The sequence below is a fragment of the Eurosta solidaginis genome, chromosome 2 (assembly GCF_040869045.1).
Source record: "Eurosta solidaginis isolate ZX-2024a chromosome 2, ASM4086904v1, whole genome shotgun sequence".
Taxonomy (NCBI): domain Eukaryota; kingdom Metazoa; phylum Arthropoda; class Insecta; order Diptera; family Tephritidae; genus Eurosta; species Eurosta solidaginis.
Genome location: NC_090320.1, coordinates 179,228,855 through 179,246,321, shown reverse-complemented (window position 1 = coordinate 179,246,321; position 17,467 = coordinate 179,228,855). Strand labels below are relative to the sequence as shown.

General features: G+C 41.0%; 1 protein-coding gene across 8 annotated transcripts in view; it reads right to left on the bottom strand.

Annotated features, from left to right (window-relative positions):
• LOC137240360 (CUGBP Elav-like family member 1) overlaps positions 1–17,467 on the bottom strand; it is a 1,194,531-nt gene that overhangs the window by 919,504 nt on the left and 257,560 nt on the right. The gene's annotated exons all lie outside the window — the stretch shown is intronic.

Here is a 17,467-nt window from a genome sequence, read left to right as displayed (position 1 = left end):
CTTCGCCAGATTTGTATCCAGACGAGGATTCCCAAAAAATGTCTACTCCGACAATGGTACTAACTTTGTCGGAGCTTCGCGATCCTTATGATGAATAAATACCGCCATCAAACTGTCGCATGGCATTTTATACCCCAGGTGCTCCTCACATGGGAGGCTTGTGGGAAGCCGGGGTAAAAAGTTTTAAGACCCATTACAAGAAGATCGCGGCCACCCAAAAATATAAATTTGAAGAGTTTGCGACTCTCTTATGTCGAATAGAGGCATGATTTAACTCCAGACCACTCAGTCCCTCATAAAATGAACCTTCCGACCTGGAGCCGCTTTCTAGTGGGTGAGCATCTGTTAGCTCCACCCGGGCTCGACTGTGACGAGAATCCTGCCTCAGTAATAACCAGATTGCAGAAAATGAAGGCCCTGCACCATACTTTCTGCAAACGATGGAAATCGGAATATCTCACCGAGATCCAGAAATTATACAAGAGGAAACATCCACAATCTAATCTTAAACCCGGAGACCTAGTCGTTATCAAGGAGGACAACCTCCAACCCAACGAGTGGAGAATGGGGAGAATCGTCAACATACACCCAGGCTCTGATAACCGTGTGCGTGTTGTTGACGTCCATAAAATCAAGGGACAAATAAATAGACCAATTACGAAATTGGTACTCCTTCCGTCCCACGACAAGGAGGATGAAATGTAATGGGCCAAATTTCGCCTTGCAAAACCCCAAAAACCAAAATTCTATTTCCCCAGACTACCTAAAATCAGAGGCCCACGGTTAGTGATAGCATTCAAATCATATTCAGGAACTCGCGTCTTCGTGTCTCTCTATCCTTAAGCCTGTGTTTCTCCCGAGCCATATATTAGAAGAAACCATCCCACTATTCACTCGCTCACCCCGAGCGAGGACATCAGAAACCATTCCCATTCATATTGAGTCTCCGCCTCACAACCACGGCATTGCTCTAACCTAACACAAGTCTTCCTCCTAATCTTCTTGTAAAGCATGAAGCGAGGACCCTTTTCACGTCCCCATCTTAAAAAAATAAATGTAAGGCGCGATAACCTCCGAAGAGGTCTAAGGCCGAGCTTCTCTTCCAATTTGCGTCGTGCTCCTCTTGATTTTCCCTACAAATTGGCCGGACGGGACCTACATGATTTTATGCCGATTTCGAACGGCATCTGCAAGGCAGATGAGTTTTCACTGAGAGCTTTTCATGACAAAAATACACCCGGAGCGCTTGCCAAACACTGCCGAGGGGTGACCCCGCTGAGAAAAATTTCCTTCTAATTGAAAAACCTTTTTTTCTAAAATTTTTGATGTTGCTTTGCCCGAGTTTGAACCCAGGGCATCCGGTGTGGTAGGCGGAGCACGCTACCATCACACCACGGTGGCCTAGTCCCCATCTTGCTGGAAATAAATTAAAACTCCATCTCTCGGTTGACCAAGAGCACGGAAGCTTTCGCTATCTCTTGGGCTGCTATTTTATCACCAAAACAAACTGAAGTTCAATGAAGCCGCATTCGGCAAAAAATGCGTTTATTTCAAATTAAATTAAAACTCAGATGCTTCTTGTCAGTAAGACAATTAATTAAACCTTAGAACTGAGCCCGATTTTACAAAGCTTCTCATTCGCAACGAAGAAGAACTTTACAAAAACAAATCTAGATGGCACACAAATTAATACAGAGACAAAATGACTCAATTGCGTTGTTAGTGTAGAAATGAGAAAAACTGAATTAAGCATGAAAAAAATACCAGCAGGATAACATAGTGGTTAAAGACAACTGCAGTTTCACCATGTGATTCACGGTTCGAATCCCGGTGAAACCTTTGATAACATTACAAAATTGCCTGATGATGATTACGTTGGCTGTCTTCGAAATGGTTCCATCGCAATATGCCAGAAAATGTTTCTTTCTTTTCAGTTTCTCTTAGAAAACATAATAATTGAAATTCAATTATTATAAGCCAGTGTTAAGCTCATGAATTCTTAAATATAAGTATAAGCTGAACACACCATTAAACAAGCATACATAAATATGTAAAACTGAGCCCGAGTTTACAAAGCTTCTCATTCGCAACGAAGAAGAACTTTACAAAAACAAATCTACATGGCACACATAGTAATATAGAGACAAAATGTCTCAATTGTGTTGTTAGTGTAGAAATGAGAAAAACGGAATTAAGCATGAAAACAAATCTACATGGCACACAAATTAATATAGAGACAAAATGTCTCAATTGTGTTGTTAGTGTAGAAATGAGAAAAACTGAATTAAACATGAATAAAGTACCAGCAGGATAGGCTAGTGGTTAAAGGCAACTGCAGTTTCACCGTGTGATTCACGGTTCGAATCCCGGTGAAACCTTTGATAACATTACAAAATTGCCTGATGATGATTACGTTGGCGGTTTTCGAAATGGTTCCATCGCAATATGCCAGTAAATGTTTCTTTCTTTTCAGTTTCTCTTAGAAAACATAATAATTGAAATTCAATTATTATAAGCCGGTGTTAAGCTCATGAATTCTTAAATATAAGTATAAACCTTAGATCTATTGTCGTGATATTTAAAAATCAAAAACACATATCACATTCAAATTTTTGTACTTAATCGGTCATCACAAAATAACGGGGGAACAACTAAGCTACCTTATTCGGTCAGGTCGCCGCTTGTTGAGGTGATAGCCTTGTTATCATCCCAGGTGAGCCGCGCCTGGTAAAAGGCGATGACTATCTGCGGACAGATGACGTTGGCCTCTTTAGCCGGCACCTATTCGGCCTCTCCCATCCCTCTCCACCTCATTAAGAGCATCAGCTGACCGTCCAAACTCGTCACCCCTAAAACTTCCATAGGTTCCAATCCTCGCTCAAACCGCCCATTTTTCCTTTACCTAAAAATTAATTACTTAATCAATTAATTGACTGGCGGAGTGAATGAGCGTTACTTACGCTCCATGCTTTTGTCGTCGATGACCCGCCAGTACGCTCCCTATAGTATACTCGCGGCTCGTGCAAGATTCTAAAATCCAATGTATCTACCTGTTTTGAGAAAAAAAGGTATTTATTCCACCACCTGCTCATCGCGCAAAGGGATTGTCCAGTACGTCTCAATGCTTCAAACAGGGCATGGATTCGGATTATCCAAACAAAAAAAAACTATGTCCAATAGCATTGCGGCTACTTTCCGATGCTGAGTTGCATTGACACATACCTGGGCAATGGGCACCAGGGTGTGCAACAGGTTCACCGTAAAAAAAAAAAAAAAAAAAAATTGGAAAGGGAAAAAAGTTCCCTGAACTTGAGCAGTATCCGGTACCCCTTACCACTGGTGAAGGGAAGTACCAGACTTACAAAAGGTCTTTGAAATCGGAAGTGCATACCTCTGGCTGGATATTTCCCTTACCTCGAACTGTATCTGATACGCCTTACCACTGGTGGGGGGAAGTGCCAGACTTGAACGAGGCCTTAACAAACAAAACAAAATACATCACGCAGTATCTGCCTCCCCTTACCACTGGTGGGGGTAGTAGCAGACTGATGCAAAGTTTTCCCTACCTAGGCAAATCCTTTTGAATTTTGTAACTGAAACTCTGCAAACTTTTCAAAAAAATTGGAGACAATACAATACCTCCTAGAGTTGCAACCTATTATTTCACAAAAAAAATATAGTGTTGTATACTTACAATATAAAAATTCGATTTCGTGAAGCATGAGAATTTCAAATATATATACATACATATATAATGAGGATAGAATTCCTCATTCTAATTTAATGCACATGATCTGAATCATTTTTTGAATCTCCCATTGGCATAGTCTCTACTGGTGGCTGCCCGACCACCACAAAATAACTAAGTTTAATGCTTAGTGCTCTGTGCACAACCAAAAACACAAATGAGATAAAGTGCGCTGAGTACATATTTAATGTTACAAGGATTGCCATAATCAATGGTTTATATTGTTACGAATATTAGCAACACTAAGGGGTACTGCCATCTCTAAGCCGATGCTAAGCAGTGACTGTATGCACATCAATAATTCAATCATTATGTCTACACATATGTACGTAGACGCAGCGGAGAAGCAACGCACAAACACATGCAGATATCTTATCTGGGATATGCAATTATAATTGTGGAAGTTTCGCTCACAAACACACGCGCATATGAGAGCTATACACGTACATTTGTAATTATAATTAAAGCAGTAGTAGTAGATTCTAGAATAGAACCGCTTAGAAATGTCAACGAGAAACCAAACACTATAAAAAGCAGCAACAGTAGAGGCGCGGGAATCAGTTGGATTTAAGATGCTATCTAGCGAGCAATAGCAGTATTATTCTGAAAATCAGTTTTGTTTAAGCAAGCTATCATTTGCGAATTATAAGAATTATTTTCAAGTAGTCTAATAAAGACCATTATTGCATTATTCAATATTGGAGTTATTTATTCAACAGTTTAGTGATTCGAACTTAGCAGAAGGTTGCAAATAAGAGGATTTGCAGTAAATTCATAACAATTGGTGTCAGAAGAGGAATTGTTGAATAAATTCCGAGTGCAACAAGGACATGGCAAAGTGGAGTGAATTGAAGATCCAGCAACTGAAAAAGGAGTTGGAGAGCCGTGGATTGAATACAACCGGCATTAAACTCGAACTTCAGGCATGACTACGGGAGGCAATGGAAGCAGAAGGTATTAACGTGGAAGAGTATGCCTTTGATTTTGATGCCGACGAGACAACAACAAAAATTGAAGAGAAAAACGAAACATCCAGCACAGACTTGAACACGATTTTGGCTGCAATATCTGCACAAACATCAACAGTGGCCTCCAAACTGGAATCGCAGGAGAACTGTATAACATCCAAGATGGAATCCCAAGAGACACGAATAACATCAAAGGTCGAAGCATAAGAAGCGCGTATTTCAGAAATGTCGACACAGATAACAGCCAAGATTGAAGCACAGGAAACACAAATTTCATCACAGCTGGAAGTACAAAAGGCATATATATGGCAACTCAACTGAAAGAACAAGAGATACGCATAGCAGTACAACTAGAAGCACAAAAGGCGCGTATATCATCAAAACTCGAAGCGCGCATGGACGAAAAAATAATGCAGTTTGAAGAAAAATTCGAGGCAGAGGTGGATGCTTTGAGAGGTCGTATACAGGAATTGCAACTTAATCGCCCAGCTGCTTCAGCGAGTAATACGAAGGTAAAAACTCCATCTTTTGGCGGTTCTGTTCCTTTCCAGGTCTTTAAGTTACAGTTTGAGAAGACAGCAGCAGTGAATAACTGAAATGCGAAAGATAAAGTTGCTGCACTGTTCGTGGCATTGAAATGACCTGCAGCGGAAATCTTGCTGACGATTCCAGAGTACGAACGGAACAGTTATTAAGCATTGATGGCCGCTGTCGAGAGACGTTATGGAAGCGAGCATAGAAAACAGATATACAAAATTCAGTTGCAACACCTTTACCAAAAAGCAAATGAGACATTGAAGGAGTTTGTTTCGGATGTTGAAAAGTTGGCTCATTTGGCAAATGCCGGTGCATCCGTGGAATACACTGAAAGGGTAAAGATTCAGAGCTTTATAAATGGCATACGGGACGTCGGAACAAAGCGAGCTACAAACGCAAACCCAAAGCCAACATTCGCAGAAACGGTGTCACAAGCTCTGATTCAGGAAACAGCGTCGCTTCTGTGTAAGCCAATTTTCAGAGCACGCCGTGTGGAAGTAGAAAGGCCAGAGTGGGTAGACGCAATTTTATAAGCTTTAAAAGGAACGCAACAGAGGAATAATGGTGTAATCAAATATTTCAAGTACGGTAACCCAGGTCACATTGCTCGTTATTGCAGCACCGCTCCTGGTAGTTCCAACTTGGGTGGCCGTAAACGCAAAGCTGGGGGAGATGAGCAAGAGCGTGCCAGATGTAAAGATCGAGAGCTAGCTCCAGCTGTTAAATGTCCTGTGATATCTATCTCGCAAATTGGAAGAAAATCGAGCAGTCTTGCCGTCAAAGGGAAGCTGGATGGCAAGGAGCGTATGGTCACAGGCGAGTATAACCAAGTCCAGAGAGAAGTAATATGTGAAGTCTTAATTGGGAAGGTCATGGTTCTACACAAATTCATTGTGGCGGAGATTGTTGATGAAGTCATATTGGGAGTGCACTTCTTAGTTGGCCATGACATCAAGATCGATATGCACAGAACGGTTATGCGTTATGAGAACCAGGATGTACCACTTAACTTTGGTTTGGAGGAAGCGTTCAGCAGTAATCGAGAACTGGTGGAGAAGACTCGACAAAGACCACGGAAGTCAACGGTAAAGGTTGATGGATCGAATGGGCCAAATAAAGCGAAATCAAAAGTACGTGCGAGAGAAACACTGGCATTGAAAAAACCAAAGGGACGCACGAAAATGAAGGAAAGAATTTCCCAGAAGGAATGCGAGGTTAGTTTCAAGCCAGGGCGCACCGCTGTTGTGAAACGTGGGAACGATACTGATTATGCGAAGCCAATCCGTCAAGCGCAAGCTCTGCGAAGTAGTTCATTGGCCAAAAAACAAAGTGCGAGGGAGCGATCCAGGATAATGAGTAGTAAGATGAAACGGAGGTACGATGAGAACAATAATTCGGAAGGTTTCTTGGCGGGAGATTTGGTACTGTTATTCAACCTTCACCGGCGGAAAGGTGTCCCATCCAAATTTCGGTGCAGTTGGGAAGGCCCGTACAAAGTTTTGAAGACGATCAGTGATACACACACATAAATAGTGATAACGGTACTGAGAGACTACAGAAAATCACCGGCAACCAGGTGTGTGTATCCGTCATTGTTCGTTCATCAAAACAATTCACTTGTTACACAAATAAACTTTAATTGCAACTGATCCGAATTCGAATGTGCAATCCGTGAAGTTTCACTTTTGTTTCTTGCAGCAAAAGAGAAATCAAAAAAAAAAAAATAAAATAAAATACTTCCGAAAGGTTGTGTGAAAACAAAAACAATGCAAGTATTTACAACAAATCTTCATTGGCAATTTAGCGCTAAGCTGAAAATTCACTATTTGGGGCACTGGGCTGGATAACAAATCAGATATTCGCAAGCTTATACCACATTCGAATACCAAATATGTATTGTCATTGTTGTTGTGGCTTACGGTTATGCTCGTCAGAGAACGCCTCAAGCTCCTTCATACCAGTCCGGCACAGGTAATCCAAAAATTGGTCCCTCGTATCCATTTTAGAGGGCTATTCCTTATATTCCTAGTCACATTAATTTTTGTAAAAGTATAGAATTTCTTTGACGTAAAGAAAACGCACTTTAGAATAGTTTTCTGGAATCGAATCTTCCAATTCCAGTTGATGGCAAGAGATCTCAATTATCTATAGTGAAAGTGCCAGGTTAACAATTTAGACGTGCCTACGCAGCTATGACATGTCGCAAAAAAAAAAAAACGGCGTGGCACCAAGGACTTTATAAGTTGCGCATTTCCCTTCGGGATTGATGTATAACTTGAAAATATAAGATTTGGTATGCCAAAATAAATTCAAGCATTTTTTTATGCGATCACAGCGCATATATATACACTATACACTTGTCCACAATTCCAGCTCTTCATGAAATCCATTCAAACAATACAATTTGATCATAGAATGCAATAACCCGGGAAGATGTATGGATACAAATCTAAATATATCACACTAAGGGTAGAAAATGTACCTTCCAAAATTGCAAAGTTTCTTCTCTTTACATATGACAGTCGACCAGTCGGCGTAATTCCGAGTAATGAAGGTTACAAAATTAATGATAACTGCAGTACCGGAAGAGGCAAGACCGTATTCCAAATTTGATCAAAGCGAATCTAGAAGAAATAAAAGGAAGATCATTAGTATTAAGTGAATTTACAAATCATCGTCTACTTACCCTTTTACTCCATCCACGCATAAAAATGAAACGAATGAAGAAACGGAAACGTTATTTCCGGTTTACTTCCATTCAGTTGAAAATTCCATTCTCTACACGAAATGAATATTCATTTTTTTTTTGTATTTCGCCGTTGGCATAAGTATGTATGTATGTGTGTATGCGTTGGCTCTCACACGATGTAGTGCTGCACAAAATGTCCAAGCAGATGTCGAAAACGCGCAAAACACAAAATCGGGATCGGGCCCCTTTTTGGACCCATATAGGCGCCCGGACAATACCATTACATACGTATACACAACAACACCAGCAAGGCATCAATACCAAAGAATACTCAAAAAAAAAAACAAAAACCATGAAATATGATTTTTTTTGCATTCGGTACTGCCTGATTTTTTTTTTTTTTGCTGGGGGCAGGAATTGTTTTCAACAACAAACAGTCATAATTAAGGGTTCGGTACAAAAACAATCCGAGTCCCGAAATGAAAAAGTCCCGAAATGAGATAGAATCAACTTTTTCTACGGCACTAATGCAACCACAGATTACATAACGTATATATATAAAATATTCACTCCACAAACTCACCACACCAGCTATCAGCTGACAGAAACCATACGACAGGGTTGCATGTAACATTTTGCCTAATGGTATGTGCAGATAAAACCCGTCGTGAAAAGCTACGTAAATCTGAAAATTTATGTCAGTGGATGCCAAATAACACAATTCTGCTTGATGAAATTGGATTTAATATTCCGTTTAAACCAGCTTAAACTTTTTCAACCACTACATATAAGCCTAGGCGGTTGGTGGATCTTCGAACTTAATTATGAATTTCTCTTTTCGCCATGAGCTGTCGCACACAATTAAATGCATAATTTCGTTGGACTCTTCTACGATCCGCTTAAACTCGCTTTACTTATTTACTTTAACATACGATTGTTAATAAAATAACATTCTTTTTCACACACAATAATGAAATACCTACTGACTAACTTAAATACACAATGATTTGGGTGGATGGCTTGGAATTACGTCCATTCCAACCTCCAACACACCGCAGTCTTACGGGTTTTGTTAAATATGCATAATCTGCTCGAAATCACGTCCATTCCGACAGCACTAATAATCATCACCCAACCAACCTCACGGCCACTCGCCCTGGTATCTCAAAAGATGCCACACCTCCTCCAACAAAAAAGGCAGTCGCCCCGAGAGCGACACGATACGTTACAGCTGGAATGGAGACCTCGGCCTCTTCGTCCTGCCCGGAAAAACCTAAACAAAACAAGTAAGGAAAGCTAAGTTTGGGTGTAACCGAACATTACACACTCAGCTGAGAGCTTTGGAGACAAAATAAGGGAAAATCACCATTTAGCAAAAGGAACGTAGGGTAACCCTGGAATGTGTTTGTATGACATGTGTATCAAATGAAAGGTGTTAATGATTATTTAAAACGTAGTGGGCATTAGTTCTATAGGTGGACGCCTTTTCGTAATATCGCCTTAAGGGTGGACCAGGGATGACTCTAGAATGTGTTTGTACGATATGGGTATCAAATTAAAAGTATTAATGAGGGTTTTAAAAGGGAGTAGCCCTTAGTTGTATATGTGAAGGCGTTTTCGAGATATCGACCAAAATGTGGACTAGGGTGACCCAGAACATCTTCTGTCGGGTACCGCTAATTTATTTATATATGTCAAAGCACGAACAGTATTCCTGCCAGGATTCCAAGGGCTTTTGATTTCGCTCTGCAGAACTTTTTAATTTTCTTCTACTTATTATGGTAGGTGTCACACCCATTTTACAAATTTTTTTCTAAAGTAATATTTTGCGTCAATAAACCAATCCAATTACCATGCTTCATCTTTTTTTTCATATTTGGTACAGAATTATGGCATTTTGTTCATTTTTCGTAATTTTCGATATCGGAAAAGTGGGCGTGGTCATAGTCGGATTTCTTCCATATTTTATACCAAGATAAAGTGACTTCAGATAAGTACGTGAACTAATTTTAGCTAATATATATCGTTTTTTGCGCAAGTTATCGTGTTAATGGCCGAGCGGAAGGACGGACGGTCGACTGTGTATAAAAACTGGGCGTGGCCTCAACCGATTTCGCCCATTTTCACAGAAAACAGTTATCGTCATAGAATCTATATCCCTACCAAATTTCACAAGGGCTGGTAAATTTTTGTTCGACTTTGGCATTAAAAGTATTCTAGACGAATTAAATGAAAAAGGGCGGAGTTACGCCCATTTTGAAATTTTGTTTTATCTTTGTATTTTGTTGCACCATATTATTACTGGAGTCGAATGTTGACATAATCTATTTTTTATACTGTAAAGATATTAAATTTTTTGTTAAAATTTGACTTTAAAAATTTTTTTTTTAAAAGTGGGCGTGTTCGTCATCCGATTTCGCTAATTTTTATTATTTATTACTATATGTGCGTTAATATAGTAATAGGAGTAACGTGCCTACCCAATTTCATCATGATATGTTCAACGACTGCCAAATTACAGCTTGCACAATTTTAAATTACCTTATTTTAAAAGTGGGCGGTGCCACGCCCATTGTCCAAAATTTTCCCCATTTTCTATTTGGCGTCATAAGGTCAACGCACGTACCAAGTTTCATCACTTTATCCGTTTTTTCATCGCTTTTTCGGTTTTTCGAAATTTTCGATATCGAAAAAGTGGGCGTGGTTGTAGTCCGATTTCGTTCATTTTAAATGGCAATCTAAGATGAGGGCCCAGGAAGATACGTACCAAATTTCATCAAGATACCTCAAAATTTACTCAAGTTATCGTGTTTACAGGCGGACGGACAGACGGACGGACGGACATGGCTAAATGAATTTCTTTTTTCACCCAGATTATTTTGATATATAGAAGTCTATATCTATCTCGATTAGTTTATGCCGTTACGGATTACCGTTATGCGAACAAAGTTAATATACTCTGTGAGCTCTGCTCAGCTGAGTATAAAAATGCGAGTCTGGAACGGAGACCTCGGCATCTTCGTCCAACCAAAAAAAAAAAAAAAAACAAGTAAGGAAGGCTAAGTTCGGGTGTAACCGAACATTACATACTCAGTTGAGAGCTGTGGAGACAAAGTAAGGGAAAACCACCAGGTTGTAAAAAGAACCTAGGGTAACCCTGGAATGTGTTTGTATGACATGTGTATCAAATGGAAGGTATTAAAGAGTATTTTAAAGGAAGTGGGCCATAGTTCTCTAGATGGACGCCATTTAGGGATATCGCCATAAAGGTGGACCAGGCCTGACTCTAGAATTTGTTTGTACGATATGGGTATCAAATGAAATGTGTTAATGATAATTTTAAAAGGGAGTGGGCCTAAGTTCTATAGGTGGACGCCTTTTCGAGATATCGCCATAAAGGTGGACCAGGCCTGACTCTAGAATTTGTTTGTACGATATGGGTATCAAACGAAATGTGTTAATGATAATTTTAAAAGGGAGTGGGCCTAAGTTCTATAGGTGGACGCCTTTTCGAGATATCGCCATAAAGGTGGACCAGGGGTGACTCTAGAATTTATTTTGTACGATATGGGTATCAAATGAAAGGTATTAATGAGTATTTTAAAAGGGTGTGGGCCTAAGTTCTATAGGTGGACGCCTTTTCGAGATATCGCCATAAAGGTGGACCAGGGGTGACTCTAGAATTTATTTTGTACGATATGGGTATCAAATGAAAGGTATTAATGAGTATTTTAAAAGGGTGTGGGCCTTAGTTCTATATGTGGACGCCTTTTCGAGATATCGCCATAAAGGTGGACCAGGGGTGACTATAGAATTTGTTTGTACTATATGGGTATCAAATGAAAGGTGTTAATGAGTATTTTAAAAGGGAGTGGGCCTTAGTTCTATAGGTGGACGCCTTTTCGGAATATCGTTATAAAAGTGGACCAGGGTTGACTCTAGAATGCGTTTGTACAATATGGGTATCAAACGAAATGTGTTAATAAGTGTTTTAAAAGGGAGTGGGCCTTAGTTGTATGGGTGGACGACTTTTCGGGATATCGCCATAAACGTGGACCAGGGGTGACTCTAGAATGCGTTTGTACAATATGGGTATCAAATGAAAGGTGTTAATGATTATTTTACAAGGGCATGGGCCTTAGTTCTATAGGTGGACGCCTTTTCGAGATATCGCCATAAAGGTGGACCAGGGGTGACTCTAGAATTTGTTTGTACGATATGGGTATCAAATGAAAGGTGTTAATGAGTATTTTAAAAGGGCGTGGGCCTTAGTTCTATAGGTGGACGCCTTTTCAAGATATTGCTATAAAGATGGACCAGGGGTGACTCTAAAATGTGTTTGTACGATATGGGTATCAAATGAAAGGTGTTAATGAGTATTTTAAAAAGGAGTGGCCCTTAGTTGTATATGTGAAGGCGTTTTCGAGATATCGACCAAAATGTGGACCAGGGTGATCCAGAACATCATCCGTCGGGTACCGCTAATTTATTTATATATGTAATACCACGAACAGTATTCCTTCCAAGATTCCAAGGGCTTTTGATTTCGCCCTGCAAAACTTTTTCATTTTCTTCTACTTAATATGGTAGGTGTCACACCCATTTTACCAAGTTTTTTTTCTAACGTTATATTTTGCGTCAACAGACCAATACAATTACCATGTTTCATCCCTTTTTTGGTATTTGGTATATAATTATGGCATTTTTTCATTTTTCGTAATTTTCGATATCGAAAAAGTGGGCGTGTTCAATGTCGGATTTCGGCCATTTTTTACACCAGTATAAAGTGAGTTCAGATAAGTACGTGAACTGAGTTTAGTAAAGATATATCGATTTTTGCTCAAGTTATCGTGTTAACGGCCGGGCGGAAGGACAGACGGTCGACTGTGTATAAAAAATGGGCGTGACTTCAACCGATTTCGCCCTTTTTCACAGAAAACAGTTACCGTCCTAGAATCTAAGCCTCTACCAAATTTCATAAGGATTGGTAAATTTTTGTTCGACTTATGGCATTAAAATTATCCTAGAAAAATTAAATGAAAAAGGGCGGAGCCACGCCCATTTTGAAATTTTCTTTTATTTTTGTATTTTGTTGCAACATATCATTACTGGAGTTGAATGTTGACATAATTTACTCATATACTGTAAAGATATTAACTTTTCTTTTAAAATTTGAATTTAAAAAAAAAAAAGTGTTTAAAAAGTGGGCGTGGTCGTTCCGATTTTGTTAATTTTTATTGAGCAGACATATAGTAATAAGAGTAACGTTCTTGCCAAATTTCATCATGATATCTTCAACGACTGCCAAATTACAGCTTGCAAAACGTCTAAATTACCTTCTTTTAAAAGTGGGCGGTGCCACGCCCGTTGTCCAAAATTTTACTAGTTTTCTATTTGGCGTCATAAATTCAACTCACCTACCAAGTTTCATCGCTTAATCCGTATTTGGTAATGAATTATCGCACTTTTTCGATTTTCCGAAATTTTCGATATCGAAAAGTGGGCGTGATTATTGTCCGATATCGTTCATTTTAAATAGCGATCTGAGATGAGTTCCCAGGAAGCTACATACCAGATTTCATCAAGATACCTCGAAATTTACTCAAGTTATCGTGTTAACGGACAGACGGACGGACGGACGGACGGACATGGCTCAATCGAATTTTTTTTCGATACTGATGATTTTGATATATGGAAGTCTATATCTATCTCGATTCCTTTATACCTGTACAACCAACCGTTATCCAATCAAAGTTAATATACTCTGTGAGCTCTGCTCAACTGAGTATAAAAATGCGAATCTGGAACGGAGAACGCGGCCTCTCCATCCAACAAAAGGAGAAAACAAAATTTTGCCAGTCTGGAATGAATACCTCGGCCTCTTCGTACAGTACTATTGACCTTCTACGCCATATCACTTTATGGATTCTATATATATCTAAGAATTATGTATAATCAAAGGCAAGAAATATTCACTTTCCTCCCCTTCTAATGTTTATTTCATCATAGCTTAGGTGCCATGCTGAGCAAGTCGGGAATGATTCCCGGCCATCCGCGACGCTGGGGAACTCCTCATCTAGGTTAATTTAGTTTGTAAGGCACTTTTTTTTCTCGTTCTTTTTCAGCGGTCGGAGATCATTGGTGGAAAGCGATGTTGCGTATCGCAAGGGGGGGGGGGGGGGGGAGGGACGGAATATTTAGGCAGGATGCCTAACTTTTTCGCATCTGAGTGCGATCCCTCTAATGGAACTCTGCAATTCGATACTCGAAAGTCGATTTAACTTATAGCTACCCACACCGTCACCTCCCTATGCATGCGCATGCACGTGTATGTGTGTTTTGTGAGCACCTTTGCACATGCATGTCGGCGTTTATGTGTTGGTGACTTTCCCCTCCGAAAACGGAGGAATTTGCGTGCCAATAGTTGTCGCCTTCGATACAACCGGCCTCTTGGGTTTCAACACCTGTTCTGCACACATCTGCCGCCACCGATCTCTGCCGTGTTTTTACGTTTATTCGGGTAATATTCTAACCGTTGATATTTCTACATTTACCCAATAAATCATATGTATTATAACGAGAAATCTCGTCTATTTGCTTATTTCTTTCTTCTATACGCATATTCCCATTGAGATCAACCCCGGTGCGCCCACCAACCTCCAGAAGCAGACGCACTCCGGCCGAACAAAATGGTTTAATTATTTTTTTATACTCAGCGTAAATGAAAAAAATGCCATAATTATATACCAAATATGAATAAAAAGATGATAAAAAATTTTCAGGACTACCTTTATATAAATGGACCAAAAAATAGAAGGCAATTTTCCCTTTAATACAGACATAGTCTTGTTGAATTTTGACTAAAAAACTTTAACAATAGCTCTCGTAAAAGATGTTGTGTTAGATATTAAAGAAAAAACATACCAAATTTTATTTACGAATAACTTGCAGCGAATCCATGGCCATAAAAGCTCATGATTCAAAAAGTCATGGGTTCTGAACTACCGGTTTCGAAGAGTCCTTAAATGAGCTCGGAAGTGTCCCAAAATAGTTCCGAAATAATCCCGAAATAGTACCGAAATAACCCTCACGGGATCCCGGACGGATGCCGAAAACTATCCAAAAATTTTGGTGGAAGGGTTCCAAAATTATCCCGAAGTAGTCCCGAAAAAGTTGCGAAATGACCCTGACGGAATACAGGACGTATCCCGAAAACCATCCAGAAATGATGCCGGAATGGTCCCCAAATAACTCCGAAAATTCCCGAAATTACCCTGACGGGGTTCCGAAAAACATACAGTAGTGATCCCCGAAGGGTCCCGAAAAGATCCGAAATAGTCCCAACAAAAGTTACGAAGTGACTCTGACGGGATCCCAGACTGATCTCGAAAACCATCCAGATATAATGCGGGAAGAAACCCAAATGATCCCGAAAAAGTGCCGAAATAACCCTGACGGGATCCCAAAAGCCACCCAGAAATGATACCGGAATACTGCGAAAACCATCCAGAAATGATCCCGAAAGGATCCCCAAATTATCACGAAATAATCCCGGACGAATCCCAGAAATCATCCAGATATGATCCTTAAAGAGTCCCCAAATGATCCCGACATGACCCTGACGGGGGCCCAAATTGATCTCGAAAGCCATGCAGAACTGATACCGGCAAACTCTCCAAATGAGCCCGAAATAATCCAGAAAAAGTCACGAAATAAACCCGACGGTATTCCGAAAACCGTCCAGAAAGGATCCTGAAGGGTCCGCAAAATATCCCGAAAAGTTCCAAAAAAGTCCAGAAATAACCGCGACGGATCCCGGACGGATCCCGAAAGCTATCCAGAAATTATCCCATAAGGATCCCCAAAATGATCCCGAAATAGTCCCGAAAAAGTCCCCAAATTACCCTGACGGGGTACCCGGACAGGTCCCGAAAATTATTCAGAAATTATACCGGAAGAGTCCCCAAATGATCTCGAAATAACCCCGACAGTATTCCGAAAACCATGCAGAAATGATCCCGAAAGGATCCCCAAATGACCCCGGAACACCTAAAAAAGTCCCGAAATAACCCCGACGAGATCCCGGACGGATCCCGAAATCTATTCAGAAATTATCCCGTAAGGGTCCCAAAATGATCCCGAAATAGTCCGAAAAAGTCCCCAAATTACCCTGACGGGTACTCGGACGTATCCCTAAATAGTCCAGACGGATCCCGAAAACCATCCAGAAATGATGCCGAAAGGGTCCCCAAATTATCGCCTAATATTCCCGAAATGACTCTGACGGAATCCCGACGGATCCTGAAAACCGTCCAGAAATGATGGCGAAAGGGTCCGCAAATGATCCCGCATTAGTCGCGAAAAAGTCCCGAAATGACCCCGACGGGATCCCAGACGGATCCCGAAAACCACCCAGAAATGATGGCGAAGAGTCCCCAAATGATCCCGTATTAGTCGCGAAAAAGCCTCGAAATGACCCCGACGGGATCCCGGACGGATCCCGAAAACCATCTGGAAATGATGCCGGAAGGGACCCCAAATGATCCGCAAATAGTCCCGAATTATCCCGAAAAAGTTCCAAAAAAGTCCCGAAATAACCGCGACCGGATCCCGGACGGATGCCGAAAACCATCTAGAAATGATGCCGGAAGGCACCCCAAATCCCGAAAAAGTCCTGAAATGACCCCGACGGGATCCCGGACGGATCCCGAAAACCATCCAGAAATTATGCCGGAAGGGACCCCAAATGATCCGCCAATACTCCCGAAATGACCCCGACGGGATCCCGGATGGATCCCGAAAACCATCTGGAAATGATGCCGAAAGGGCCCGCAAATGATCCCCAAATAGTCTCGAAATGATCCTGACGAGATCCCAGACGGATCCCGAAAACCATCCAGAAATGATGGCGAAGGGTCCCCAAATGATCCCGTATTAGTCGCGAAAAAGCCTCGAAATGACCCCGACGGGATCCCGGACGGATCCCGAAAACCATCTGGAAATGATGCCGGAAGTTATCCCAAATGATTTCGAAAAAGTCCTGAAATGACCTCGACGGGATCCCGTACGAATCCCATAAACTATCTAGAAATTATGCCGGAAGTTACCCTAAATGATGCCGAAATAGTCCCGAAAAGATCCCGACAGGATCCCGGACAGATCCCGAAAACCATCCAGAAATGATGCCGGAAGAGACACCAAATGATCCCGCAAAAGTCCCGAAATTATCCCGATAGGATGCCGGATCCCGAAAACCATCCAGAAATGATGCCGGAAGGGACTCCAAATGGTCCAGAAAAAGTCCCGAAATGACCCCGACGGGATCCCGGACGGATAAAGAAAACCCTCAAGAAATGATGCCGCTTGGTACCCCAAATGATCCCGAAATAGTCCCGAAATGACCCTGACGGGATCCCGACGGATCCCGAAAACCATCCAGAAATGATGCCGAAAGGGTCCCCAAATGATCTCGTATTAGTCGAGGGAAAGTCCCAAAATGACCCCGACGGGATCCCGGACGGATCC